The following is a 23,669-nucleotide window of genomic DNA, read 5'->3' as shown; positions in this document are numbered from 1 at the left end:
CTTTCTCTGATGCCTACAACGATCGCTTATCTCTTTGGAAACTTTCAGTTAATTATATTATAAAATCTTGAGATTTCCCAGCGTTTGGTAAGTTCCGTCAGTGTAAAGGACGGCTTCAGGAAAAGCCGTTGCCCTGGGAGAGCAGTGAATGTAAAAGCTCACAACAGCTCTTAGCCAGCGCTCTCCTTTTCCTTGGCTTTCTCGGGCCCACTCGGAGGGAAGCCCGGTCTCAGTCCTGGGTGGGCCCTCTTCTGGTTAGCAGCAGCGTCTCCGGAAACGTGGTTTTCAGGTCCCAGGTCCGGAGAGCCGCCGTAGCAGAAAGGCTGTGCTGGTGTTGGAACCCAGGTCTCCTCGCACACCATCTGTAGTGTAGCTGATCGCTCCGCCTGTATCATTTTCAATCCTGCCTCCTAATGTGATTTTTTGGAACGTGATAAAATTTGAGTTCTTGGCAGTTACTGCTAAAATCAACCTTTAAAAACAGTGGATCCTCCATCCACTGCTTTTTAAACATCCAAACAATGTTTAAGTGTTTGTGATCTGATCATTGGCACTTCTTTTTTTTTTTTTTTGAGGAGATTAAGTGCCAAAGCCATTAATTTCAACAAGTGTTTATCACAGTGTGGCCAGAGGGGACACATTTCTAATAATGCTTTCGAGTGACACAGAAGCACTTGTTTCCCCTGGGGGCCCATCGCTTGTCCCGATGTCCTTGAAAAGCTCTGGAGACCTGCAGCTCAAGACCAAGAGACTCCCTGCAAGGCTCCCCCTCCCTGCCAGTGGATACCCCTAATTCCAGGATTCTTTAGCAAGTAAACAGTTGTTCTGTTTTTAGCTACTTAATTTAAGTGCCTTTTATTTTCTAGCAAGTTCACATATAAGTTATAAACAGCAAAATTGGTCATGGTAAAGGGGTGTATGTAAGCAGAACAGGAGGGAAATTTCCGTGAAGGAGGACCCACGGAGGGATGGGGCCCTTCTGTAAGTGGGTCCACCCCGGCCGCACATGGCAGTCACCTGGGGATTCTGATGTAGGTGGTGGGGGTGGGCCCTGGGCACTGGGGGGCCAGTTCTCCAGGTGATTCTAGTGCGTAGCCAGGGAAGAGAATTGTCTGGGTCACTTTGCTTCATTCTTTGCAGATCCTGCTCCTTTGTCCCACCGTCAGCATTTTGGAGACTTGACCATCTGCATAGACAGTCCACCCGACGCAGGCCCTTGACCAGCTCTCTGTCCGTTGTCTTTCTCTACTTCAGCCGTTCCTCTCCTGGTTACCTATAGACAGCTGGTTCTCAGCATTTTTTGTCACCAAGAGTGTATTTGGCAATGCCTAGAGAAATTTTTGTCACTTACACCTTGAGGTGAGGAAGGGGTGCTGCTGGCATTTAGTGAGGAGAGGCCAGGGACTCTGGTAAACACCCTGCAATGCACAGGGCAGCTCCCCCAATGGAGAAGCACGTGGTCTAAGATGCCAGCAGTGCAAGGTTGAGAAAGCTTGTGTTGATGCCCTTGAAGTGTTACTGAACCCCAACTTACAGGAGAAATACATCTTACATGGTAACCCAAAACAGACACACATATGCAACTAAAACAGGTTTCCCCAAACAGTATTACCCTTACTAGGTGTAATGTGCTCACACCTTTTATTGTCTCATTAGAAAAATTGCTACTCATGACCCACAGCATTGACTTTACTACCCACTGAATCTACAACCCGTCTTTTAAAAAACATGGTTGTGGACCAATAACTGTACCTCCTCCAAAACCTTGACAAGCATTCTAGGCCGACTCTCACCTTTCTCTTCCGTCTTGTTCCCTTTAGCACCCAGTCTGCCTGGCCTGCACCCTAGCAGAGCCTCTGACCCGGGGACCCTTCCACTTTTTCACTGTCTGTCATCCATCGCCTCTCTTGTCCTCATCACCACCCCCCACAGGTGAGGTACTTGCATACACTGTCCACTCGTTCCACCCTTTCTCCCTTCCTCTTACTGTCCTGAAAAACAACCCACCTTCTGCCCCAGGCTGATGAACCTGGCTGGAGAAAACGCACAGCCATCTGTATCATTTTTGCTTTTGATTTACGACCACAAACCTCCAGGGAAACCCTCGGCACAGCTGGGTCCACTGGGTTTCGGTCCCCACCGCACTATCAGCTGACGACTTGGCTTATTTCACTGGGAACAGGAAGTAATTAGAAACTGGTTTCATCATCTTCTCATGTGAAATCTGGAAGCCCACCTGTTCCACGAGGACATGTACCTTGTGACCATATGTGCATGGCACCCTGTGCTCCGTGGTGGCGGGGGGGGGGTGTTCACTCGTGTGTGTATCTCCTTTCCCTCCTGCGTGATCAGCTCCCCCTCTGCCAGGTCGTCCCTGTGAGCAACGTGCTGCGGCTGCTCGTCCTGAGGGAAAAAGCAGCAGCAGCAGCAGCAGCAGCAGCAGCACACTCTCGACCCTGTGTTCCCGTTCTTGTGCTCTCTCTTCCCGTGCGTGTTTCTGAAAGTGTTGTCCTGCTCTCTGCTCCTGTCCTCCTCTCACTCTGCCTGCAGCCCACCCCTTCACCAGAGCCACACATCTCCAGGCACCAGTGGTGCCCAGGTGGCCCACCCTTAATTGTCATCCTCTCAGCAGCAGTTAGCTGAGGACCGCTCTCTCGGGGGCACTTTCTTCACCTGGCTTCCATGCCACAAGCCTCACCCCCTTCTCCGCCTGTGCCCTGGCTGCTCCAGCTCCAGCCCTCCTGCCGGGCCTCCTCAGCCGAGCTTCTGAAGGTTGGGGTGCTCTTTCACATGTCACTTTGTTTAGTGTCACCAGTCTCAGTGTCACCTCCTCAGAGGTGGCCCCGACATCCCTCTGCCCCTGCTCTCAGCCTCTTCCCATTTGTTTTCATACCACTCATTCCCTGACACCACACATGTGACTCATTTATTGTCTGACTCATGGCACTAGAATATGAGCTCCCCGAGAGAAACCAAGTGTCCAGAACAATAGCCGGCACATAGTAGGTGCTCCACAAAAAATTTTAGTGAGTAATTGATGACGGAAACTGACTGGCTACAGAGGTTAGCATTGGATGAGGAAAAGTAAATCTTTTCCAGATTCCAGCGAAGGAAGAGAGAATTATGTGGAGGTGGAAAAGCAGTGTCTCATGGGAGCAGTATTTCTTAGGTCACGTACTGAGAGTTAGGGGTTCAAGTACTGAATGAGTGGAGCGCATCCTTGCTAAGTACTTGCTGAGTGATAGAAGGCACCTGCAGAGGACAGCGCAATGGAAACAAATGTTGTCTCTCTGTTTTATCTCTGAAGAGGGCACTTAAGCAGTCAGTCTGCTTGGTAACTTTTGTCCCTGGGTTCAAGATGGTAAATTCACTTGTACTAAGTGTTTGTCATCGACCTTGATGTTCTGGTGAATTGTCCGGTGCATCACTTGTCCCCGGAGCCCACTTGACCACACAGAGAGACGTCGCCTTTTTCTCAGATGGCGGAGTGAATTCCTGCAGACCGGCGGGTGGTTCCAGGGCTCTGCCGGCGCTGCTCTCCTGCGACCAGGGCAGAGCCCACCCTTTGTGTGCTTCAATTAAAACTCCTGTCTCTGTCTCTTGCAGTTGCTTCGAGACAGCTCACTTGATTGCTTGACACTGGTGTAGGGCCTAGTTAGATGTAAGTGAAGATATTTCCTGGGTGTGTCTCAAGGTCATGCGAGGCAGATCTTCAGGGGGAGTGTGGATTATTCCTGGGTTTGAGAGATTACAGGAAGAGTACTTTAAGAGGCTTAATTTTCTCCTTGAAGGGCTCTCTGTTGGGTTTAGCACCTGTCACTCCTGGGCCCTCCCCCACCCGGTTGAAGGAGCTCTCCCTGTGGTTGAGACAGCAGCGAGGTCAGCATGCGGTGCAGCCGCAAAGCAGTTGGGCCCAGTACCTCCCAGAAGAAAGGGTAGATGTGTTTGTGGGGTATCTTAGAATGATTTGAGGGGAGTTTATTTTTGATGAAGGGATCCCCTAGTGGTTTTTAGGTCAGCCTCCCTTTGACAGGAAGAACGGTGGCCCAGAAGGATAAGACTCACTGGGGCTACTTGGCAAAGCTGGCGCTGGATTGCACGCTCCTGACCTGGGCACTGTCTCCTTTCCTTGGGCGTCAGGTCGTACCCTGACTTTAAATCATGGTTGTGGTTCTTGGCACTGCATGTGCATCAGAATTAGGAGGAAAGCTCCTTAAAAACTCTGGTTCCTAAACCCTACTTGACTCACTGAATTGGGATTTCTCAGAGTGGGACCTGGACTCATTCATTCATTCATTCATTCATTCATTTTAAGCTCCCTAGGGAGGCTGATAGGACAGGTGGCCCAAGAAGAGTGTGTAGTGGGTGATGGCAGCCGCCCCGCAGGGGAAAGGCCTGCTGGCTTTGCACGTTGGGCAGACAAGGCTCCTTTCTGAGATGAAAGATGGCTGAGGACAGGGTCCCTCAGTAGGGTCCCTCTGCTCCTTGCTCTCCCACACTCTCTCTGGTTACTGAGCAGGGCCATGTAGAGCTCCAGCTTTAATGCATATGAAAGGGGCTTTTTATTGTCTTTGGGGCATTTTCCCAATGTGTTTTGTCCTACTTCAGCAAGAATGAAAGCGGCATTCAGTTTAAGAAAAGCATCTCCTCGAGAGTTTTTATGGGTCCCCTTGATGAGGGTGCCTCGCTGCCCACACAGGCAGTGACTCCCCAGAGCTCAGCGGGGCTGGAAGCTGGAGGGTAACTGTGGGCGCTGCTCTGACAGAGGAAAGGGGGCAGTGAGTTGGCTGTGCAGGGTTCGGTTCGGACAGTTTTGTACGGGTGGTAAATCACTTGCCAGTGAGCCGGCAGATGTGTTGCATCTCCGATTTTGTGACCATTGCTGTAGTCTCAAGGCTGCACAGCAGGCCCCGCGGTGATGCCCTCTCTCCCGCCCCCAGCTCTGGCTCTCTGATGGACCTGAGGAGTAGTTTGTCCAGAGCTTTATGGAGGTACCTGGTGAAGACCATGGAAGAAGCCCTGTGGAATCTGAGAAGCATCAGGTGGCCAAGTGTCCTTCTCAAAAGAAACCAGAGATGAACACTTCTTTCCTCTTTAATTGGAAACTGACAGTGTTTGAGTTCGTTAGGGCTGTAACACAGTATCACAACCTGATGGCTTAAGCAACAGATATTTATTGTCTCAGTCCCAGGAGCCAGAAGTCTGAGATCAAGGTTTCAGCAGAGTGGTTCCTTCTGAGGGCTGTGAGGGAAGGAGTGTCTGTGTGTCAGGCTTCTCTCCTCTGCTTGTTGCTAGCTGGCCGTCTTCTCCCCATGTCTGTCTGGTTCTGTGTCCAAATTTCCCCTTTTTATAAGGACAGCAGTCATAATGAGTTAGGGCCCACATTCACGTTCCCGTTTGAACGTGGTTACCTCCCTAAAGATCCCATTTCCAAATAAGGGCACATTCTGAGAACGTTTGGACTCCAGCATATCGTTTCTGAGGGGACCCAATTCAACGAGGAACACAGATTGTTGAACTGACTTGTGTCTCAGAATCTGAATTGGACATGGAATGCTTGTTAGTGAAGTTACCTTTTTAGGCTAAGGGGAGCCTGGTCAGTCATAGCGGAGGAACTCCTCACCTGCCGGTCTTGCTGACCTGTACTTGGCACTTGGCATTTCACCAGGGTGCTGCATTTATATTGCTATTGTAACAACCCCTGTGAGACAGGTATTATTATTTCTGCTTTGAGCAAGCTGAGGTGCACCAAGGTTGACACACCAAATACTGGGTAAGTTTGACTCAAGCTCAGATTTCCTACCCCATAGCATAGATTTCTCCCCAAACGCTAGTGATCTGCAAACCTCGATATGCATAAGACTCTCCTGGGAAATGTATACGTGCAGATTTGAGAGGCTCTCCTACTGAATCAGAAGCTGAGGTTGCAACCAATGGATCTGTATTTTTATTGTTTCTCCTGGAGATTGGAGAACTAATGTATTCTAGCGTGGGCATGGTAGTTAAGGTGGAAAAACCCCACCACCACCACGAATTTTTCATTTTATTTTTTTGTCGGCAGGCTGTCTTCAATGTCCCGGGGGGCATCATAGGAAGGTGCTAGCTGGATCCATCTGGGGGCCCTTTGAGCCCAAGGGGATCGCTTTCTGACACAGTATCTCTGCCACCTTCCTGATGGGCAGGGTCTGAGCCCTTTGGCTGCCCAGGCCGTGCTAACTGTCCCTCAGCTGATGGAAAAGAAATCAGGCTTGAAATTCCTGTGTTCCACAGCCGCACCTCGAGTTACAGTGGGGAGGTGGGGGAGGTGAGCAGAGATGGTGTGGTCATAGACATCGCATGCTTTGGTAAAGCAAAAATAAAAACAGCAAGAAGACAGGGCAAGAAAAATTGTGATTATTAAGTATTTATTGGTTTAACATGTATTTACATTAAAAGGCTCTGGTGCATGCACCGTGTAGAAGAATCACCTGGAGAACTTTTAAAACAAGGATTCCTGGGCCCCACCCTCAGAGATTTTCTTTCTAAGGCAGGACTCAAAAATTCTGAGTGGCTGGTCCGGGGACCACTCTCTGAGGCCACTGCACATGAATGAAAGATCGTCACAGTGTAGTTCGTTTGTTGATATTGCAGTGACAGTCACTCTGAATAATGAAAACATTCTAAGGCTGGGCTATTAGCTTAAAGATTATAGACCACACTCAGAATGAATGTCCAACTTATTTCACCATCTTAACTTTATTTTAATGATTATGAAACAAAATACATGATCTTTTAGTTAGGGCTGCATTTCTTCGAGTGTGATCCTTAGGTCACCTCCACCAGAATTACCTGGGATCAAGGTTAAACACAGCAGTTGCCCAGTCCCCAGAGATTCCAATTTAGTAGGTCTGTGTGGGATCCAAGAATGTGTAATTTTTATGATCAAAAGATTCTTAGATATACTGAAGTTTGAGTGCCAGGGGGCTAGGGCTTAGAAATCAGTTCTGCTTTTTACCAGCTTCCCAGTAAAGATTGAACACACAGTTGGGTTGATTATTTACAGTGGCATTGGCCCCTTTCGTCTCTACTGCTGTTTCCTAGTCCGAAGTTACTAGGACCTCCTTCTGCAGGGGAGATGTGATTTTAACAGACTGCTAGAGTTCTATTTGAACAATTACCTCCTCCCCCCTTTTTTACATAATCTTATGCAGTTCATTTAAACATAATTCTTAAAACAAAAGTTAATGTTCCTTGAATTCCTTTGATATATGAAATTTATTAGAGATTTTTGGAGTTAATTCAAGGAGGCTTTGTGGTTTTAAACTGCGCAAATGGTTAAGGATGACCTTTGGTAGGAATATGTTTGTTTTGGGGCTCTGTGTGCATATTTTAAAAAGCTGGTAAATGCTTTCAGATGAGAGGGGGAGGGACTTGATCCTCTTAGTAAAGGAGAGTCAGTTGCATCAACTAATAAGTAGATCTTGTTCTCTCTGCGCCTCGCAGATGTTTCTGCAAATTGATTTTTTGCCCCTCCTGGAGACAAGATTTTCAGTTCTGTGTTCTTCATTCTGGCAGAATGGGCCCTTCACTTTTAGAAAGAGGTGCTAAAATGAATTTTGTGTCATTGGACCATATATGCTCACATTACTTGATATAACGTATTCTTGAAAAGTTAGGGATAAATAACCTTTAACACTGTAGCAGGAACTGCATGTGTTTGTCTAATTCAGTAGAACTTTACACCTAAAAGGCTGAAATTTATTGTGCATAACAATACTTCAATAACTGACAGAAAAGGGAATCAAGGGAACATGTCACTTAGCCATCCTTTTTGTGAACTCATTTGCTAAGTGAAGATTCCTTTTGTGATGCAAATGGTCCCCCTAGGACCCTCTTTGTTTCAGACTTGTTTGAAAACTGTTCCGTGAGCTTTATTTCAGTTATGCTTCGTGGGGTGGGAGGAGTGGAATGGGCACAGGACTGCTGAGGGGTGCGATTGGCCTCTCAGTCATTCCTCGTGGTCACTTTCTTCTTAGCACCACACCTGGTACATGGTGGGAGTCCACAGGGGTTGGGGATGAATTGAACCATCACGTTGATGGAGAAACTTAGATGCAGAGAGACCAAGTGGCTTGTCTGGATGTGAGGGCAGCATGGCAGGAGTGAGAGAGGAATCCTCGGGCCTTCTCACTCCCAGGCCAGTGCTCTTTCACCGTCCTTTCTCCAACTTATGCCTTGTAAATTCATATTTTATCAGTTGGGAGTCTTATATCAAGGTTCATCTATGTGCTTGTGGTTTTCGGGGCAGCTTGTTATCTATCGTGGAGGAGACCTTGCTTTGGAGTCACTCATCAGCTGGGCGAATTGTTTTCTGAGTGTCTGCAAGGTTTGCGGTGGATGCAACCTGGAACAGAACAGACCTGAGCCCTGCCTTCAGGGAAAGCATGGTGGGGGCGGGGGGGGGCGACTCACAGGCCGGGGCAGTAAAAGAAACCAGAAGAAGGGTAAGTGTTGCAAAGGGTTACACGTGGGAGACTGTCCCACAGGGGCTGCCATGTATAATGTGATCTTGGGCGAGTCACCTAACTTCTATAAACCTCAGTGTCCTCATCAGTAACACACACACGCAGCCTTTATGTCATGAAGTCATTGCAAGGATTCCAGGCGCATGGCAGTTCGCTGCAGGTGGTTAGAGAGGAAGAGTACACACTGTGTGTGTTTCTCACCTTGCGTTGCTTTGGCTCTTGGAGACAATCTCAGGGTGGGAGTTCGGTTTTTCTTCTGTGTTTTGGGTCATCTTAAGAACAGTGGGGAGATGTGTTGAAGGGCTTTGCTCATTGACTAATGAGGTTGGGGTGGGAGCAGAACTTCCCAGCCAGGGAGCCGGGGTCCTGGCTCTAGGTGTGCAGAGACAGTGATGCCCCAGGCCGTCCTCAGGCCCCGGGGGCTGGCAGATGATCGCTATCCCAGGACGCTGGCTCTTGGAAAAGTTTGGGAGGGACTTCAGCTCTAAATGTCCCCTATAGGGCTCCTGGAAGCAGGAGTAGGTTACTAGATTTTAAGTTCACTGAAGAGTACAATGGAAAAGAAGCAAGGGCACCCATAGGCCACCCAGGACCTTTAAATGAGGGGCGCAGATGAACAAGACCAGGGTTCAAAAAATTCTCCGATGATTTACTGAGGACTCCTTAAATTGCCAGCTCACCCGGCCTGCCCTGGTCTGGGCCTGGGCCTTGGGATCTGCATTTAACAGTTACCACAGGAGATTCTTAGCAGTTCTGTTTGGGGAAATATTGGATTAGATCATAAATCTTTGTCCTTGCCCCTTAAAGTTGGTCCAAGGACCAGCAGCAGCAGGAGCACCAGCACCACCTGGGAGCTTGTTGGGAATTCTGGTCTCCGATCCACTTAGACCTACTGACTCAGAATTTGCAGTTTTTTAAGGATTTTATTTATTTATTTATTTTAGAGAAAGGAGGAAGGGAGGGAGAAGAAAGGGAGAGAAAAGGGAGAGAAACATTGATCATTTGTGTCTTATAAGCGCTCTGACCGGGGACCAAACCCACAAGTCAGGCATGTGCCTTGACCACGAATCGAACCAGTGACCCTTTGCTTTGCAGGACGATGCCTTCCCCACAGAGCCACACTGGTCAGGGCAGAATCAGCATTTTAAATAAGAGCCTGAGGTGAGTGGGTGTGCACAACAAATTTGGGGTAGGATGTGCTCAGAGGGCAGGGGCACCTGGTGACATTTTAAACCAGGGAGGTGGTGGTAACAGGTCTGAAGACCTTTTGGAAGGTGCTGAAAGAGGCGGTAGGCCGGGGATCTGACCTCAGCTTTCTGAGTTTCCGACTCCAGAACGAGTGCTCATCCCACATCCTCTTGACTGTGGTTCTTACTGACGCTTGGGGTCCTCACCATCTGCTAATGTTGCACCTGGGAGGAATGATGCCTGGGGCAGGAGGATGCTGCCGGGACCACCCAAGTGCGTCACAGTTCTTGGCCTCTGTGGACTCTGTCACAAGACCTTCTCACTGTCCTTGGGAGAAGTCTGAGGTCCAAATGTCAGTGAGCACTTTTAGGTTCTTGGAGACCCGTGGCAGTTTGCATCATGCCAGTGATGGGTCCCTGAAAAACTTGTTTTATCTGCATTCAAGGTCAGGATCAGATGGAGTGCAGTTTTTCTAATGTTCCTCCAAACTTTTAAATCCTCCTTCTCCAAGCACGATGTCACAGGAAATGCCCTTCGAGGCTCTTGCCAAATGGCTTGAAATAAGGGCCCGTGCACATTTCTGAAAAACAATTAGAAGCTTATTTGAGAAACGAAAGGCTTGCTGTGCTAGGCATCAGTCGGAGAGATCTCAGTGCCGACTTTTGAAACCCTCCCTGGGGCTCCCTTTCCTCACAGCCCCGCTCAGAGAAACTGCACCGGGGGAGGTGGGGGGACAGCCAGACCTGGGACAGTGGTGGGTGGAGGGAAAAGGGAGCGGTGAGAACCAGAGAAAAAGCAACAGTGGCCATGTCTCCTCCCAAGAGAACTGGAATCTTTGCAGATAAAATCAAGTGGAAAAGCGAAGGTCATTATAAATTCATCAACACTTGAATCGTATTACTAGTTAGCACTGGTGTGACTGGAAAGACTCTTTAGGAAACTGAGCCATAGAGAGGTCAAGGTCTCTGCCCAAGGTCTCACACGGGTCTAGTGGCACAGTCTGGGTCAGGGTCCAGGGATCTTGGTCCACCCAGTGCTCCGTCCCTGTGCTCTGCTGCCCTCCCTCTGGGAAGGGAGATGCAAAACATGTGAAACTTTACAGTGATTGGATCCAGATGGGCTGGCTCAGTCCCCCTTTAAAGCTCATGTGGTGGGGTTTTTTACTTCTTTATGAAATAGAATATTTTAATCTGCTGGTTTCATTTGCTATTCTATCTATCCCTTGCATACAAGGGTAAAGGTCGGGGAAGAAAAAAATCACAAGCCGTAAATATACTATCTCGGTTGTAGGGGGCGCTGTGCCCGGCTGTTTCTCTCGCAGGAGGCCCCAGACGGAGTGGCCTGTGGCCTATGGGGCAGGGGAGAGCTCTGCCCTGCACGTGGGCAGGATGTTCATGTTCAAAGTCGGTGGGGCGGGGGGAGGGATTCACATCCTCCTGCCGGGGTCTGCAGGGCGAATGCATATTACATTTTTATTTATTTATTTATTTTTTAAATTTATTTATCTTTAGAGAGGAAGGGAAGGAGAGAAACATCAATGTGTGGTTGCCTCTCATGAGTCCCTGCTGGGAACTGGCCTGCAACCCAGGCATGTGCCCTGACTGGGAATCGAACCGCAATCATGTGGTTCGCAGGCCCGCGCTCAATCCACTGAGCTATGCCAGCCAGGGCGCATATTACATTTTTAAAATTACGTTGTGGGGCGGCCAAAAGTTTACAATGATTCTTTTAGCTTGAGCAGGGGATTCTGAAGGGCTCCCGTGCAGAGACATGGGGAACATGTGGCCATTTCTGTGAGGCCAAATTGCTTCTGTGAAAAATCTAAAGCCTGTCACGTTTATGTCACATAAATCGGTTTAGCAACAGATTGTACATTGCTTTGCTTAAAGTGGTTTAATGTGTGTGCCCACGTAATTTTGCCCACTCACTAGGTTGAGCACTGGGGGAACAGAGCCCTTCTTTCTAGGGGTGTGTTGTTAAATGATTAGCACATCTGGCTGCGGGGTCTAGGGAGGTGCCTTGGGGAAGCAGGGCATGAGCTAGAGGTCAGGTGCAAGGGATTTGGTGTCCTCCCATGTGCCAGTGACAGTGTCGGCCAGCCTGTGACAACTTCTCAATCATGTGTTATATTGGGGGAACTCACTGAAGTCTTAACAGAGCATATATAATTTATTGACAAATTAAATTCTTTTAGATTATACTAGAACCAAATAGTCAGTTGTGCCAGAGGTTTAATTTGCTTTGCAAGCTGGAGGGAAATCCCATCTTTGAGTTCCATAGTAGAATACCAGCATTTTAGGGGACTTGAGTTTGAGGACCTCTGGGCTTTGGCCTTACCACCAGGTCAGCTGGATGAGAAGCCAGGGCCTGGCTCTGTCGTACAAGTGGGGGCTGAGGTGCTGTGTTAAGCCGGTTAACTCAAAGAGTGGTCCTGGGACCAGCAGCCTCAGCATCACCTGGGGACTTGTTAGAAAGGCAGAGCCCCCATTCCCATCCCCCACCTCCTGAATCGTAACTCCAGGAGTAGAGCTCAGGGAGCTGTGTTTGAACGAGTTCTCCAGGGTATTCTTGTGCACACCGAGGTTGGAGAACCACTGCCATGTTGTTCTTCAGCAGCACAAGCTGTTTGGATGGGTTGTTGCCTGGTGGGTTTTTTCCCAGAGCATTTCATGTTGGGTTGCTATCTTGTTCTGCCAATCCAGGCCAATCCAATGGGAGAAATAAAGTTAGATGCCCATTAGTAATATTTAATGACAGCCCCACAGTCTGGACGGGTAGGAGGGCCCAGCTTGCCCTTGACCAGGCTCTGCATAAAGCTCTGGCTGTGACTGAAGAGGCAGTCAGTTTAAGAACGCTTCCTCTCAAGGACGCCCTTGACAGTCTTGTTCCTGTCAGGGATAGACAGAGATGGACAGACCTCAGGGTGGGAGAGGTGCCGGAACCGGCTGAGGGCCTTGCAGAGAGACAGGATTCTGCTGGGGAAATATCACAGGGAGCCAAGTCAGGGATGCTTTTCACTTACATTTCTGCAACAATGTTTGATGAGCATTCTTCTCTTTACGGGGCCTTTTCATTGTAACAGTTAAAATAGAACTCTGTGTTTGAGAAACATTTCCTTGTGGAACAAATATTTCCAATGGAAACAAACTGAATGTTGAGATAATATTGATTTTGACTTTGAGGGAAAAGAGTTAAACGTTTCCGTTCCTTCATTCAGGCTTTGCTCTGTGATTCCTGCGCTGACAGTGTTGCCCGGAGGAAAGGCTTTCCCAGCAGAGGGCACGGCGTGTCCTCAGCGCTGGAGCTGGGGGTCATTGACCTGCCAGGAGTGTTCACCTCGCTGCAGTGTGTGGTCCTTGTGGTGTAGGGGGGCTGATCTAAGAGATTGTCCCCAAGCGACGGTCAGAGGACCAAGTCCCATCTTTTCTTTTAGAATCGCTGAATAAGTTGGGTGCTTTTCTCTGTCCATAGGGTAAATTACATTGCAAAACCATACTTGTACCCTATTTTAGTTGCAGATGGCTTAGAAATAACTTCAGGGGGGTCAGGGCTGGGTGGAGGTTGGGGTGATTCCGTGAGGAGTTTTAAGGAAATGGGATTACAAGCAGAATCTCCTCCCAACCCTGAACATTTCTCCACAAAGGTAGAAGAGAAAGAAAACTATTTTATTAATTAAATAAGCATTAAACCAGAATGGGATTAGACAGCTGGCTGCAAGCCTTACAGAGCTAGAGATCACAAAGTTGGAAAGAAAGCTTATTCTTTAAGCCAACACAATGTATTATATTCATGGCTTTAAGATAAAAGTTGCAAAACTTATTATGTTTTACTACTGGACGTAGGGCTTGCGATTTGAATCCAACTGTGACAGCTGAAGTTAGGCCTGCATCCTCCCAGGAAGGTAGGAGATAGAGGGATATCTTCCTTGACGATTACATTTCAAAGAGGTCACTTCTTCAGCATTTGACCTCATAGGGGCAGCCCTGCCTTGGTGAGGGTGGCTTACGACGTATCCTGGAATCAGGGCTTGCCCTTAGGTTGTAGGGGCGCCCAGGAGACAGGGCTCTGGGTGCCATGTGGACAGGGACTTGAGACAAATATCTCTCCTTTCTGGCTGCAAGGTCCTCATCTGAAAAAAAGATGTGGGACTCGAGTTCTCCCTTAGAGGGTCTGCTCCCCACCCCCTTTCCCCAGGCTGCCATTTCTTCTCTTTTCACACCCAGAACACCCTGGCCACGCAGCAGCTGCAGCCTGGCTCAGAAATCTAACCAGTCCGTGTATATGCAGATCATTGTGCTACTGATCAGCCTTTGGACCTCAAACTGGGAAGTACCTTGGACGTGGCACCAGGTCTGGGGGCACGGCTGGGAAGGTCACCTCCTTCTTCCCCATGGCAGGAGGGTCTTAGGGGACGACAGTTCTGCTTTGGAAGGTTACTGTCTGGTCTTGTTTTTGTATCTGACTCACCCTGCCTCTATGAATTAAGATCACCCAATTTGTCTCCTTTCTTCTCAACGTACTACCTTCAACACCTTTGTCTTTTCCCCCTACAGTCAGAATCAGGAAAAATGTTTATGTTTCTATTTTCTGTGGCCTTAGGACAGACTCTCCAAGAAACTTGGAGTTAAATATGCAGAAATTTTCTCTCAGATGTTGCTTGCTTCAATTACTGGATCAGAAATTGTCTTTTCTGCCTGATTCAACCCTACCGTGGGAATCCGGGAGTTGGCACCTGGGTTCTGGAGGATGAAATGCAGTCTAGATGGAGGTGTGCGAATTCAGAGCTAAGAAAGGCTTCGGAAGGCTTCAAGCCTTGGCTGTTTGTCACCCCAGTGCCGGTGGCCCAGTGGGCAGTGAGGTGGCACTGTGGGGGAATTACCTATTCAGTGGGGCAGAAACGTAAAAACTGGGGCTGTCAGCCCTTCACCTCTCTGCCACCTTAAGGTTCCCCTTCTCATCATTTTTAAACAAGTGTGAGCTTGTCCCACTGGTCTGGCTTGGCCGTCTCTGGTTACCTGCCTTCTGGCCTGTCTTGGACACAGCATGCTTTTTTTCTTTCTTTTTTTTTTTCTCATCTTTGGATCTTGATATGGCGTGGTAAGAAAAAAAGAAAGGTCTACCTGGGAAGTTGTGGCATCTCAGACAAGTTCTTTATTGTGGCCAATCTCGGATTCCTTATCCGTTGAGTCCATGTAATGCTCTGTCACTCACCAAATGACAGGGGCCCGATGGGACATGGTTGTTCTATACCCAGAGCAGTGCTTGGCCACCCCAGGAGCTCTGGGAATCTGCTTCCACCGCTTTCTCTGAGAGAGCCCGCCCCTCCCCTGGTCCCCCGCAGCCCTCAGAGAGCGCATTTCAGTGACGCACTGTTCTAGAACCAAAAGGTCCTCCGGCCATTCACAACCACAGATCCTCATGCTTTGTCCTTCGGGGGCCCTCGAAACGTCTGATGACGAAGAAAAGGAAGAGTTTGGTAGGGAGATTTGGAAGAAGACGCCTGAGGCCTGCTCAGTACTGTTACAGTAGCCACTGGCCACCCACCTCCACCTTCTGGACACTGGAACGTGGCTGGTGGGGCCGAGAAACTGGACTTTGGACTTTACTTAATTCATTTAAATTTAAATTTAAGTTTAAATTTAAAGCCAGGTTCTCAGTCAGGTTTTTGGAAAACTTCTAAGTGCATTTGAAATAACTTGGATATGTGAATTGGCTTTTTCAGCTGTAAAGGTTACAGCATTTACATTGTTGATCAAACATTTCCGATGAAGATTCAGTATCCAAACTGATGTTCATGCTGTAAGAGTAAAATACACACCAGATTCCAAAGACTGGGCATAAAACATAGCTCAATAATGATTTTTATATTGATTATACATTGAAATGATACTATTTTGGATATATTGGAATAAAATAAATTACTAAAAGCAAGTTCACCTGTTTCTTTTTTACTTTTTAAAATGTGGCTACTAGAAAATTTAAAATCACAGATATGACTCTCATTATGTTTCTACTGCCTTAGACCTTGGCGTATCTGAAACTGGCTTGAAGGTCACGAAGAAGCTGCTAATGCCAGAAGTTCCCGGAGACAGGGATACTTCCTGGAGCCTTTCTCAGGCCTGTATACATAAGGAGCAAAGCTGGCCGCTTCCAAATACCAGCCATTGGCACACCCTCCTGATCTTAACACAGCGTCCCCCCTCCTGGGGGCACGCTGGAGAGAGCGTGCCTTTCCGTAAAGGCCCCACTGTTCTGGGAGGAAGCCTGAGTTCTTTACGTCCTGACAACTCCAGGGGCTTCTTATCCGCACCAGGTCCACTTCCCAAAAGCTAGGCTTCTACCAGCGCTCTTCTTGGTTCCTTGTCCACCCAATGCTGCTTCGTTCTGGTTTTTGCCAGGTGCCCATCCCAGCGAAGAACAATAAATCCAATGAGCTTTATAAAGCTGGGAAATTAAAAACCCTGGCTCGCTGTGTAGCAGCCCTGTCGAAAGCCACGTGATCCAGAATTTAATGAATTCACAGTGACATTGCAGGCCAGGGGAGGAGGTACCTTGACAACTAGTTGAATTGTATTAAAATTTTTTAATGCTTATTTTAAAAGTTAATGAAGAGTGAGTTGAATAAACATTTTCAGAAGAATTTCATGTCACTCTGGATGATAATGATTAATCAGTCCTGACTTTAAAAATTAGCTGAATTCATTCAAGCATCCTTTGAGCACTCCCTGCGTGGGGGATAGCCTGGTGTTTTCTGAGCACCGAGAGGAGTGCACAGTACCATCTTGCTGCTTGGGGAGGGTAACACTTACATCTACACCTGCATCTGCATATCTAGGGAAACAGTGTAAGATTGTATGTGAAACTTAAAACAAGTGTTTAGAAGAAGGACTGGTTATTGTGGTCAGGGAAGGTTTCAGGGACTCATTCTCTGTGCCAGACTTACTTACCAGTGGGTTTGTCAACGTGGAGGAGACCAGGCATCGCCTGCATCAGAGGTGAGTCGCCCGAGATGATTGTTTCAAGTGCAGACGTCTGGGGCGGAGGTCAGGCCTGGCAAGTGGATTTTAAAAACCTCCTCACTCCTCAGTGGCCTCACTTTGTGGGTATATGACTTCACATGGTTCCTTGTCCAGCAGACTGAAAGCGGTTAGTCATTAATTTAACACTGAAGTTTCTATTGTATTACAGTAATTGTCTCCTCTCGAATTATCTGAGCAGCAGGTCATTTACTCCCCAGCTTTCCAAAGCATCATGACCAGAGTTAGGAGGAGCCCTGGATCCAAATCGAAGGTACCAGGAATTCATCCTCTTAAAGAGTCATTGCCTCCCACTCTTGTCTGCCCAGTGGCTCTAATCCCGTCCCCTGGTGCCCCAGCAGAATGTAGGAATTCCTGCCCTTCTGCAGGAAAGCCCCCTGTCCCGTTCCCATCCTTCACGCCACCTCTTATCCAGGCCCAATGAAGTCACTTCTACTCAACCGGCCTTCAGCAATGCTTCAAGTATGTGGTTTCTGGACTTTCTACCTGGTGTTTCACCCTTTGGTTCTCAATCCAGCTGTGGGAGCTGGTCAGCTGGCAGGGCCTGGACAGTCTGCAGAGACTGACGCAGGGTGCCCAGCCTTTTGGCATCTCTGGGCCACACTGGAAGAAGAAGAGTTGTCTTGGGCCACACAGTAAATACATTGCGACATGTAGTCACAAAAATAATCTCATAATGTGTTCAGTAAATTTACAGTTTTCTGTTGGGCCGCATTCCTAACCATCCCGGGCCGCCGGTTGGACAGCCCTGAGAGGGTCTCAAGTGGAACATGGGCACCAACATCAAAAAACCCACCCGATCCGTCGGCGAAGCCCACAGACAGCCGCCCTTGGGGGTTTCCCATGTGGTTTGCTCAGTGCAGCAGCGTGGGGCCGGCTCGTCCCAGGGGCAGAGTTGTCCTGACGCAGCCGAGGGTCAGGTCAGCTCTTAGAAAGTCATCGTCTCCATGACCCCAGGCCTTAGCCCTGCGCCTGACTTATAATAAGTGTCCAGCAAATGTGTACGAATGAAGCATGGCCCCTGAACCCACAAGTATTTTCCACATGAACTCAGTAAAATCGGGATTTCCTCATCCATACTAATGAACTTGATTTTCAAGACATGAAATTGAGGGCTTTAACAGACTCCTACTCGGTAACATTCTCTCCGGGCCACAGCCGATCTCGAGGTCCATTGTCACTAGGTGTTACCTGAGCAGCAGAATGGTTTGAAGCACAGACTTAGAGCTCTACTACTTGGATTTGAATCCTGTTTCTGACACTACCTGCTGTGAGGCATTGGATAAATTCTTCACTGTTCAAGCCTCACTTTCCTCATCTGTAAAATGGGGGTAATAACAGCAACCTCAGTGGGTTGTGATGGGGTTACATGACATAAGCAGGTAAGGCACTCAGCCCTTGGCTGGGCACACAGTAAGTACTCACTGCTTCTCTTATACGTAAAGGTGGTAGTGATGGGACCTCTCTTCTGTGGTGATTTGCTGCATCCTGCAGTCCCTTACTGACGGCCATGGACTGGGCTTCTCTGAGGGCGGCTGGAATTGTAAGTAGCTGTGGGAAGGGAAGATGGATGGGAGGCTGAGTGGCGAAGGCCTCAGGCAGCCTTGGTTGTGTCTTCCTTGAGTGAGATGTGCAGGGTGTAGGAGGAGTGGACTCTGATGCTGGTGGAAGATGGCCGGAGAGCTGTCCTCGACCAGCCACATCCGCCGTCACCGTCTGTGCCTGAGCTCTTCTAGCTGCACCGCTGGCATTCTCCTGGGGACTACCAGTGAGTCTCCGCTATGACTGCTCACGAGGCTCACCTGGGAGTTCTTAAACCACCTTGGTGCCCAGCCCCAGCTGCGATCAGTGTGATCTGAACTACCATGGCTGTGGCCCATAGACACATCGCTATGTGTCTAAAAAGATCCCTAGGTGATTCTAATTCTATGCAACCAGGGTTAGGTACCCGTGGGGCCGACTGAATCCTGCCAACCTCCTGTATAGTCCCCTGTGTGCACCTGGGCTCCCAGCCTGAGATGTGTGTTCACCGTGCAGCCGAATAAGTCCCCTTCCCTCTTGTCCTCCATTCACAGTGCAGGTAGGTGGCATAGACTTTAATGAGATTCAGTCACAAGACAAACCCGTCTTAGTGTCCCAGAGGCTGAGTGGATTTTTATTAAGAGGGTGTTGAATTTCACAAGGGACATTTCCCAAGAGGACTAGGAGAGAATAACTAGCATATAGTTGTCTCAGTGTGTTAGTTCTGTGGCTTAGGGAGTAAATCTTCCTGCTTTGGTGTTTTGTCTCCCCCTGTAAACAGAACAACACAGTCATGCTTTGTTGTGTACGTTGTGTGAAAACTTCTGCATGGGATGCATCCTTCTTGGGTTTAATTAGACCTCAAGTGCTGGCTCACCAGAGTTGGCATGTCAGCCCCCCCGGCCTTTGTTTTGCAGGACCCACTTGGTGTGGAGCTTTTGCCTGCTTGCTTTTAGTAATATTGCTGCAGTTAACTGGCCATCATTGTTTCTGGGGAGAACTTACTTATTGCTCCACATATAATGAATCATTGTTCGTGGAGAGCCTTCATCCCAGACTTGTGTTAGAACCGGTGAGAGGCATGAAAACGACCAGCTTTTTGCTTGTGGTCTTCCATTGCTGTGTTAGGCCTCTTGACCAGTTAACTGCATCTTTACTGGGTGAGGGTGGGGACAGTTGGTTATGGGAATTTGCCTTTTTGCAGTGCATGGAAGCTGGTACTGAAACCTGACTCAGCCAGACACATTTGGAAGTACTTGTCCCAGGACCCTGCCTGGTGAGGGCCCTGAGAAGCCTGGGCCGTGGTGTTTGAGGCTTCGGTTTGGACTGGCCGGGGAAGTCTTTCCATGACAATGGGGACTGACCCTCAAATGTGGGCATTTGCCTGAACTCACTCTGGGTGGGATCTCTGGCCTCACTGGAAGGGGCCTGGGAAACTGGTTGTTCGATCCTTTCTTTCCTCTGTGGTTTCGAGTTGGCCTGCCGCTTCTTGGGTTTTGCCACCCCTCCCCCACCCAAAGCAAACATTTTTTTTGGAGGCTCTGACTTGTGGCTGAGTTCCAGGGGCACAGAGCTGACCACAGAGCCAGCTCTCCTGGGGTTGAGAATCTGAAGCCTTACAGGGTCGAATGCGGTCTGGGAGTGTCTGGATGAAAACCACCCTTGTGCTTGGCAAAGTGGCAGGTTCTTCCCTATCCCCAGCCACTGACTCTGCATTTTCACAGAAGCCTCCCATACACCTCCTCCTCCTTCACAGCTTACCATAAAAGTGGGAAAAGCTTTGCTCTGCAGGTGTTCATTGCCACCACTTGGGTGAAAAGTGATGCAGGCCTGGGTTAATAGTGGCCAAAGGGCTGGAGAGGGGAGAGAGGGGCTGGCTGAGAGGGCTCTTCCAGGGAGAACCGGTGGAATGTGTAAGGAATTAGAGGCTGTTGGCTCGGGTGCTTCCATGGGTATTGTCAGTGATGGGAGGGGTTTCTGGGCACGTTGGCCTTGAGGTCTTTGTCTGTGAGCCCGCTGTCCTTGTGCACAGGTGTCAGGGATTGTGGGTCTGAAGAGTTGGGCTGGGAGGGTGTGTGTCTTGTGGGGTTGGGGGTTGATTTGTGGGCGCTCCTTGGAAATATGGCTTGAGGACATAGAAAGTTCTGTTTACATGGAGTTCCCTTTCTTTCATGCTCCGTGGCCAAGCTTCTAATACCTTGGCCCCCCGCTGTAGCCTCCATTCTGAGACACCCTCCGCTTCCTGAGCGACTTGGGGTAAGCCCTCCAGGTGGGATGAAGGTCGGAGGAAGAGGCACCTAAGAGAGAGGCAGAGTCAGAGGGAGAAATGGGCAGAACGTGGCCATGTTCAACATCTCCAGGCTGGAGGTGTGGGAGCTCAGCCTGGCGCTCGAGCCCCCCTGCCCCTTCAGTGGGCCCAGCCTCCCGGGTGTCCTGGAGGTGCCTGCCCAATGCTCACGCTGAGCCAGCTGCCGCCAGTGTTCTCACATGGATGTACTGACTTCACCCAGGGTTCCTCAACCTTAGCACAACTGACATTTTGGGCTGGTTAATTTTCGGGGGGTGAGGGGAGAGGCTGTCCTGTGCATTGTAGGTTATTTAGCATCGTCTGTGGCCTCCACTCAGTAGATGCCAGGAGCACCCCTCCTACCCAGTTGAAACAACCAAAAATGTCTGTGGACATTGCCAAATGTCCTATGCAGGGGCAAAGTCACTCCGGTTGAGAACCACTGATTTAGCTCACATTGGCTGAGTCCTTTTTCTGTCCTGGGCACTGTGGGCACAAGTGTGAGGAAACTGAGCCCTGCTCACATTTAGTGGAGGCTGAAGTCTGCTCTGCAGACACATTGTCAAACGAGGTGAATCTTAGACTTCTAGTGGGGATGGATGCAACGGCTGGGGGGGTGTTGGTATAACAGAGGTGAGTCTGTCTGTCCTGGTGTCCCCCTGTCTTTTTCGTCCTGGAATCAGGTCTTGGCATGGTGTTGAAGCTGTAGGGCTTGGGTTTTCTTTGCTGCTGCTTATGCTAACTTTTCAAAGAATAAGCTTCATGCTACACTCACAAAACGAATCTCGTTTGCAATGTGGCCAAATGACAGTTTCGCACCAAGTTCTGGGGGCTCTTTCCCAGCAGAAACCAGCCCCCAGTGCCCTCCCACTGCCTCCCTCAGCTGCCCTGTTTCATTCCCCAGGCCACGGTCAGAGAGGAGCCTTCGGCCTGCAGGTTGGGCCAGATCGTCCCCTCCTCTCTGGACGAGGCCCTTGGGTCCGGATGCTTGGGGAGCCTGGCCCTGCCTCCATGCCCACACCCTGCCGGTTTCATGTTCCGCTCACTCTGCCTGGCCAATCACATCTTGGGGCTTCTGGGTGTCGGCCTTGGGAAATCTCCCGGACTTGTTGACTGCCTCACTGTTGCCCTTCAGGTGCTGTTAAAATGGACAGTTCCTTGCCCTGAAGCTCCCCAAGGACTGTTACCAGGGCTAGGCTTGGTGCTGGATACTTGGAAGACATCAAACAGTTCTTGTGGAATGACCGACGTGTCTTATCCCCACATTGTGCTATGAGTTTACTTCTTGGAAGGAAGCATCCCCGGGGCCCAGAAGTGAGGGAGACAGAACCCTCAGCCTCCTCTTCTTGAACACTTACCATCTCCTCTCCCCATTCCTCCAGTCCCCTGCGGGTGGGGTCTGGTCTCCCCAGAATCGTTTTCATAGCCTCTTCCCAAGAAAGGATGGCAGAGTTTGTCTGTTAGACGAATAACGTTTGATAATTCAGTGTTACCTTTCCGACATTGATCCTGCATCCTTACAGAGACTTTCAGGAGTTAGTGGAAGAGTAATGGGAGGCGGGTAAAGGGCGTCACATCTGGCCGTGGTCGCTTTAAACCTAGTGACAGCTAACTTGCAGCTAGAGTCTGGTTAATGGGAACGGTGAAGGTTTACAGTCAGAAATGTTTGTTTCTCTTCATGGATATACAGACATTTCCTTCTTTATTTGGTTTCTGCGGCCTGTGTTTAATGTAGATGTAATGTTTGTGTGTCTTCAGAATTTATTTTAAGAACAATAATAGGAGCAGGATTGTAAACGTCGTTTAAGGAGGAGAGCACGGGAAGCCGGCCCGCCTGGACCACTGGCCATTTCAAGGCCAGTTTCCACCCTGGCCTACTATGTCCAGAGTGGACTCAGTAGGTTTGGCTTTCCAGATTGACAGGGCATTTTCTTAAGGTTTTTCTCACTGCCAAATGCGAGATATACCTCTGAAAAGAGGAAAAAGTTCTTTTTAAAGTATTTGTGCTTATTTTTCTAAAAAGGGTGGCGTGTGGAACCAGCGAATACCTCTGGGAAAGGCGGCCGTATGCTGATGGACGTGCCAGGTGTCATACGCCTAGTCTGTGATAGGTTTGGAGCCTGCCTTTCCTGTTTCTACAGAGGAGGTTATAACGTGTTCTTTGAGTTGCTACTGATACGAGTTTAGTATGCACCAATCCCTGATCCTGGCTGATCTTGAAGAATCACCTGGGGAGCTTTGAAAATACAGACTTCTGGACTGACTGATGGTTGGCAGGGCTGAGGGGCCAGGGGAAGGGGTGGGAAAGAGGGAGGGGACGGGTTCAGAAATACAAACTTCCAGTTATAAAATAAGTCAGGGGGTGTGATGTGCAGCCCAGGGCGTAGTCAACAGCATGGCAGTAAGTACGTGTGGTGACAGACGGTTACTGTACTGACGGTGGTGATCCCTTTGTAATGTATGTAAATGTTGAATCATGTTGAACATCTGAAACTAATACTGTCAATTAGAATTAAAAGCAAATTAATCAAAACCCCAAATACAGACTCCTAAAAGCTACCTGGACTCACAGAATCAGAGTTTCTTGCAGTGAGATCTGGAGCCCTGTTTTTATTGAAAAATTTTGGGTTTTTTACTCATTATTAAGACTCTTCCCAACATGATTTCTAAGTAATTTGAAGTTGGATATGCGCTGACTCCTTTTTCAGATGTAATTGACTTACAGCGTTAGTTTCAGGTGTATAACATGATGATTTGCTTTACGTATGTATTGTCAAATGATTACCACCATGAGTCTAGTTAACATCTATAACCACACAGTTATATATATTTTTTCTTGTGAGAACTTTTAAATCTGCTGTCTGGCAACTTTCAAATCAGAATACAGGATTAACGATAGCCACCATTTCTGTATTACATCCCCGCCGGCTTATTTTATAACTGGAAGTTTGTACCTTCTGCCCACCCCGCCCCCCACCCCTGGCAGCCTCCCCTCTGCTTTCTGTAACCACGGGCTTTCTCTCTGTTAGCGTGCACGTATACAGAGTCCTCACACGGTATTTGTCTTTCCGACTCATTTAACTTAGCGTGATGCCCTCGGGCCCATCCACGTTGTTCCAAATGACAAGATTT

General features: G+C 48.8%; 2 protein-coding genes across 6 annotated transcripts in view; one reads left to right on the top strand and one right to left on the bottom strand.

The window, feature by feature from the left end:
- The window catches only part of TLN2 (talin 2), a 409,343-nt gene that overhangs the window by 9,138 nt on the left and 376,536 nt on the right, over window positions 1-23,669 (top strand). The window contains exon 1 of one of the 5 annotated variants that reach the window (XM_053670050.1): window positions 1,850-1,932. The exons of the other annotated variants lie outside the window; for them this stretch is intronic. The gene's annotated coding sequence lies outside the window, so the exon portion shown is untranslated. Of the gene's footprint in view, window positions 1-1,849; window positions 1,933-23,669 lie in introns of those variants that run through there. 5 annotated transcript variants of the gene reach the window in all.
- The window catches only part of LOC119053441 (translation initiation factor IF-2-like), a 54,068-nt gene that overhangs the window by 9,834 nt on the left and 20,565 nt on the right, over window positions 1-23,669 (bottom strand). The gene's annotated exons all lie outside the window — the stretch shown is intronic.

The sequence above is a fragment of the Artibeus jamaicensis genome, unplaced genomic scaffold, assembly GCF_021234435.1.
Source record: "Artibeus jamaicensis isolate MK-2021 breed Jamaican fruit bat unplaced genomic scaffold, CSHL_Jam_final contig_548, whole genome shotgun sequence".
Lineage (NCBI taxonomy): Eukaryota > Metazoa > Chordata > Mammalia > Chiroptera > Phyllostomidae > Artibeus > Artibeus jamaicensis.
This window is presented reverse-complemented; position numbering and strand designations above follow the sequence as displayed.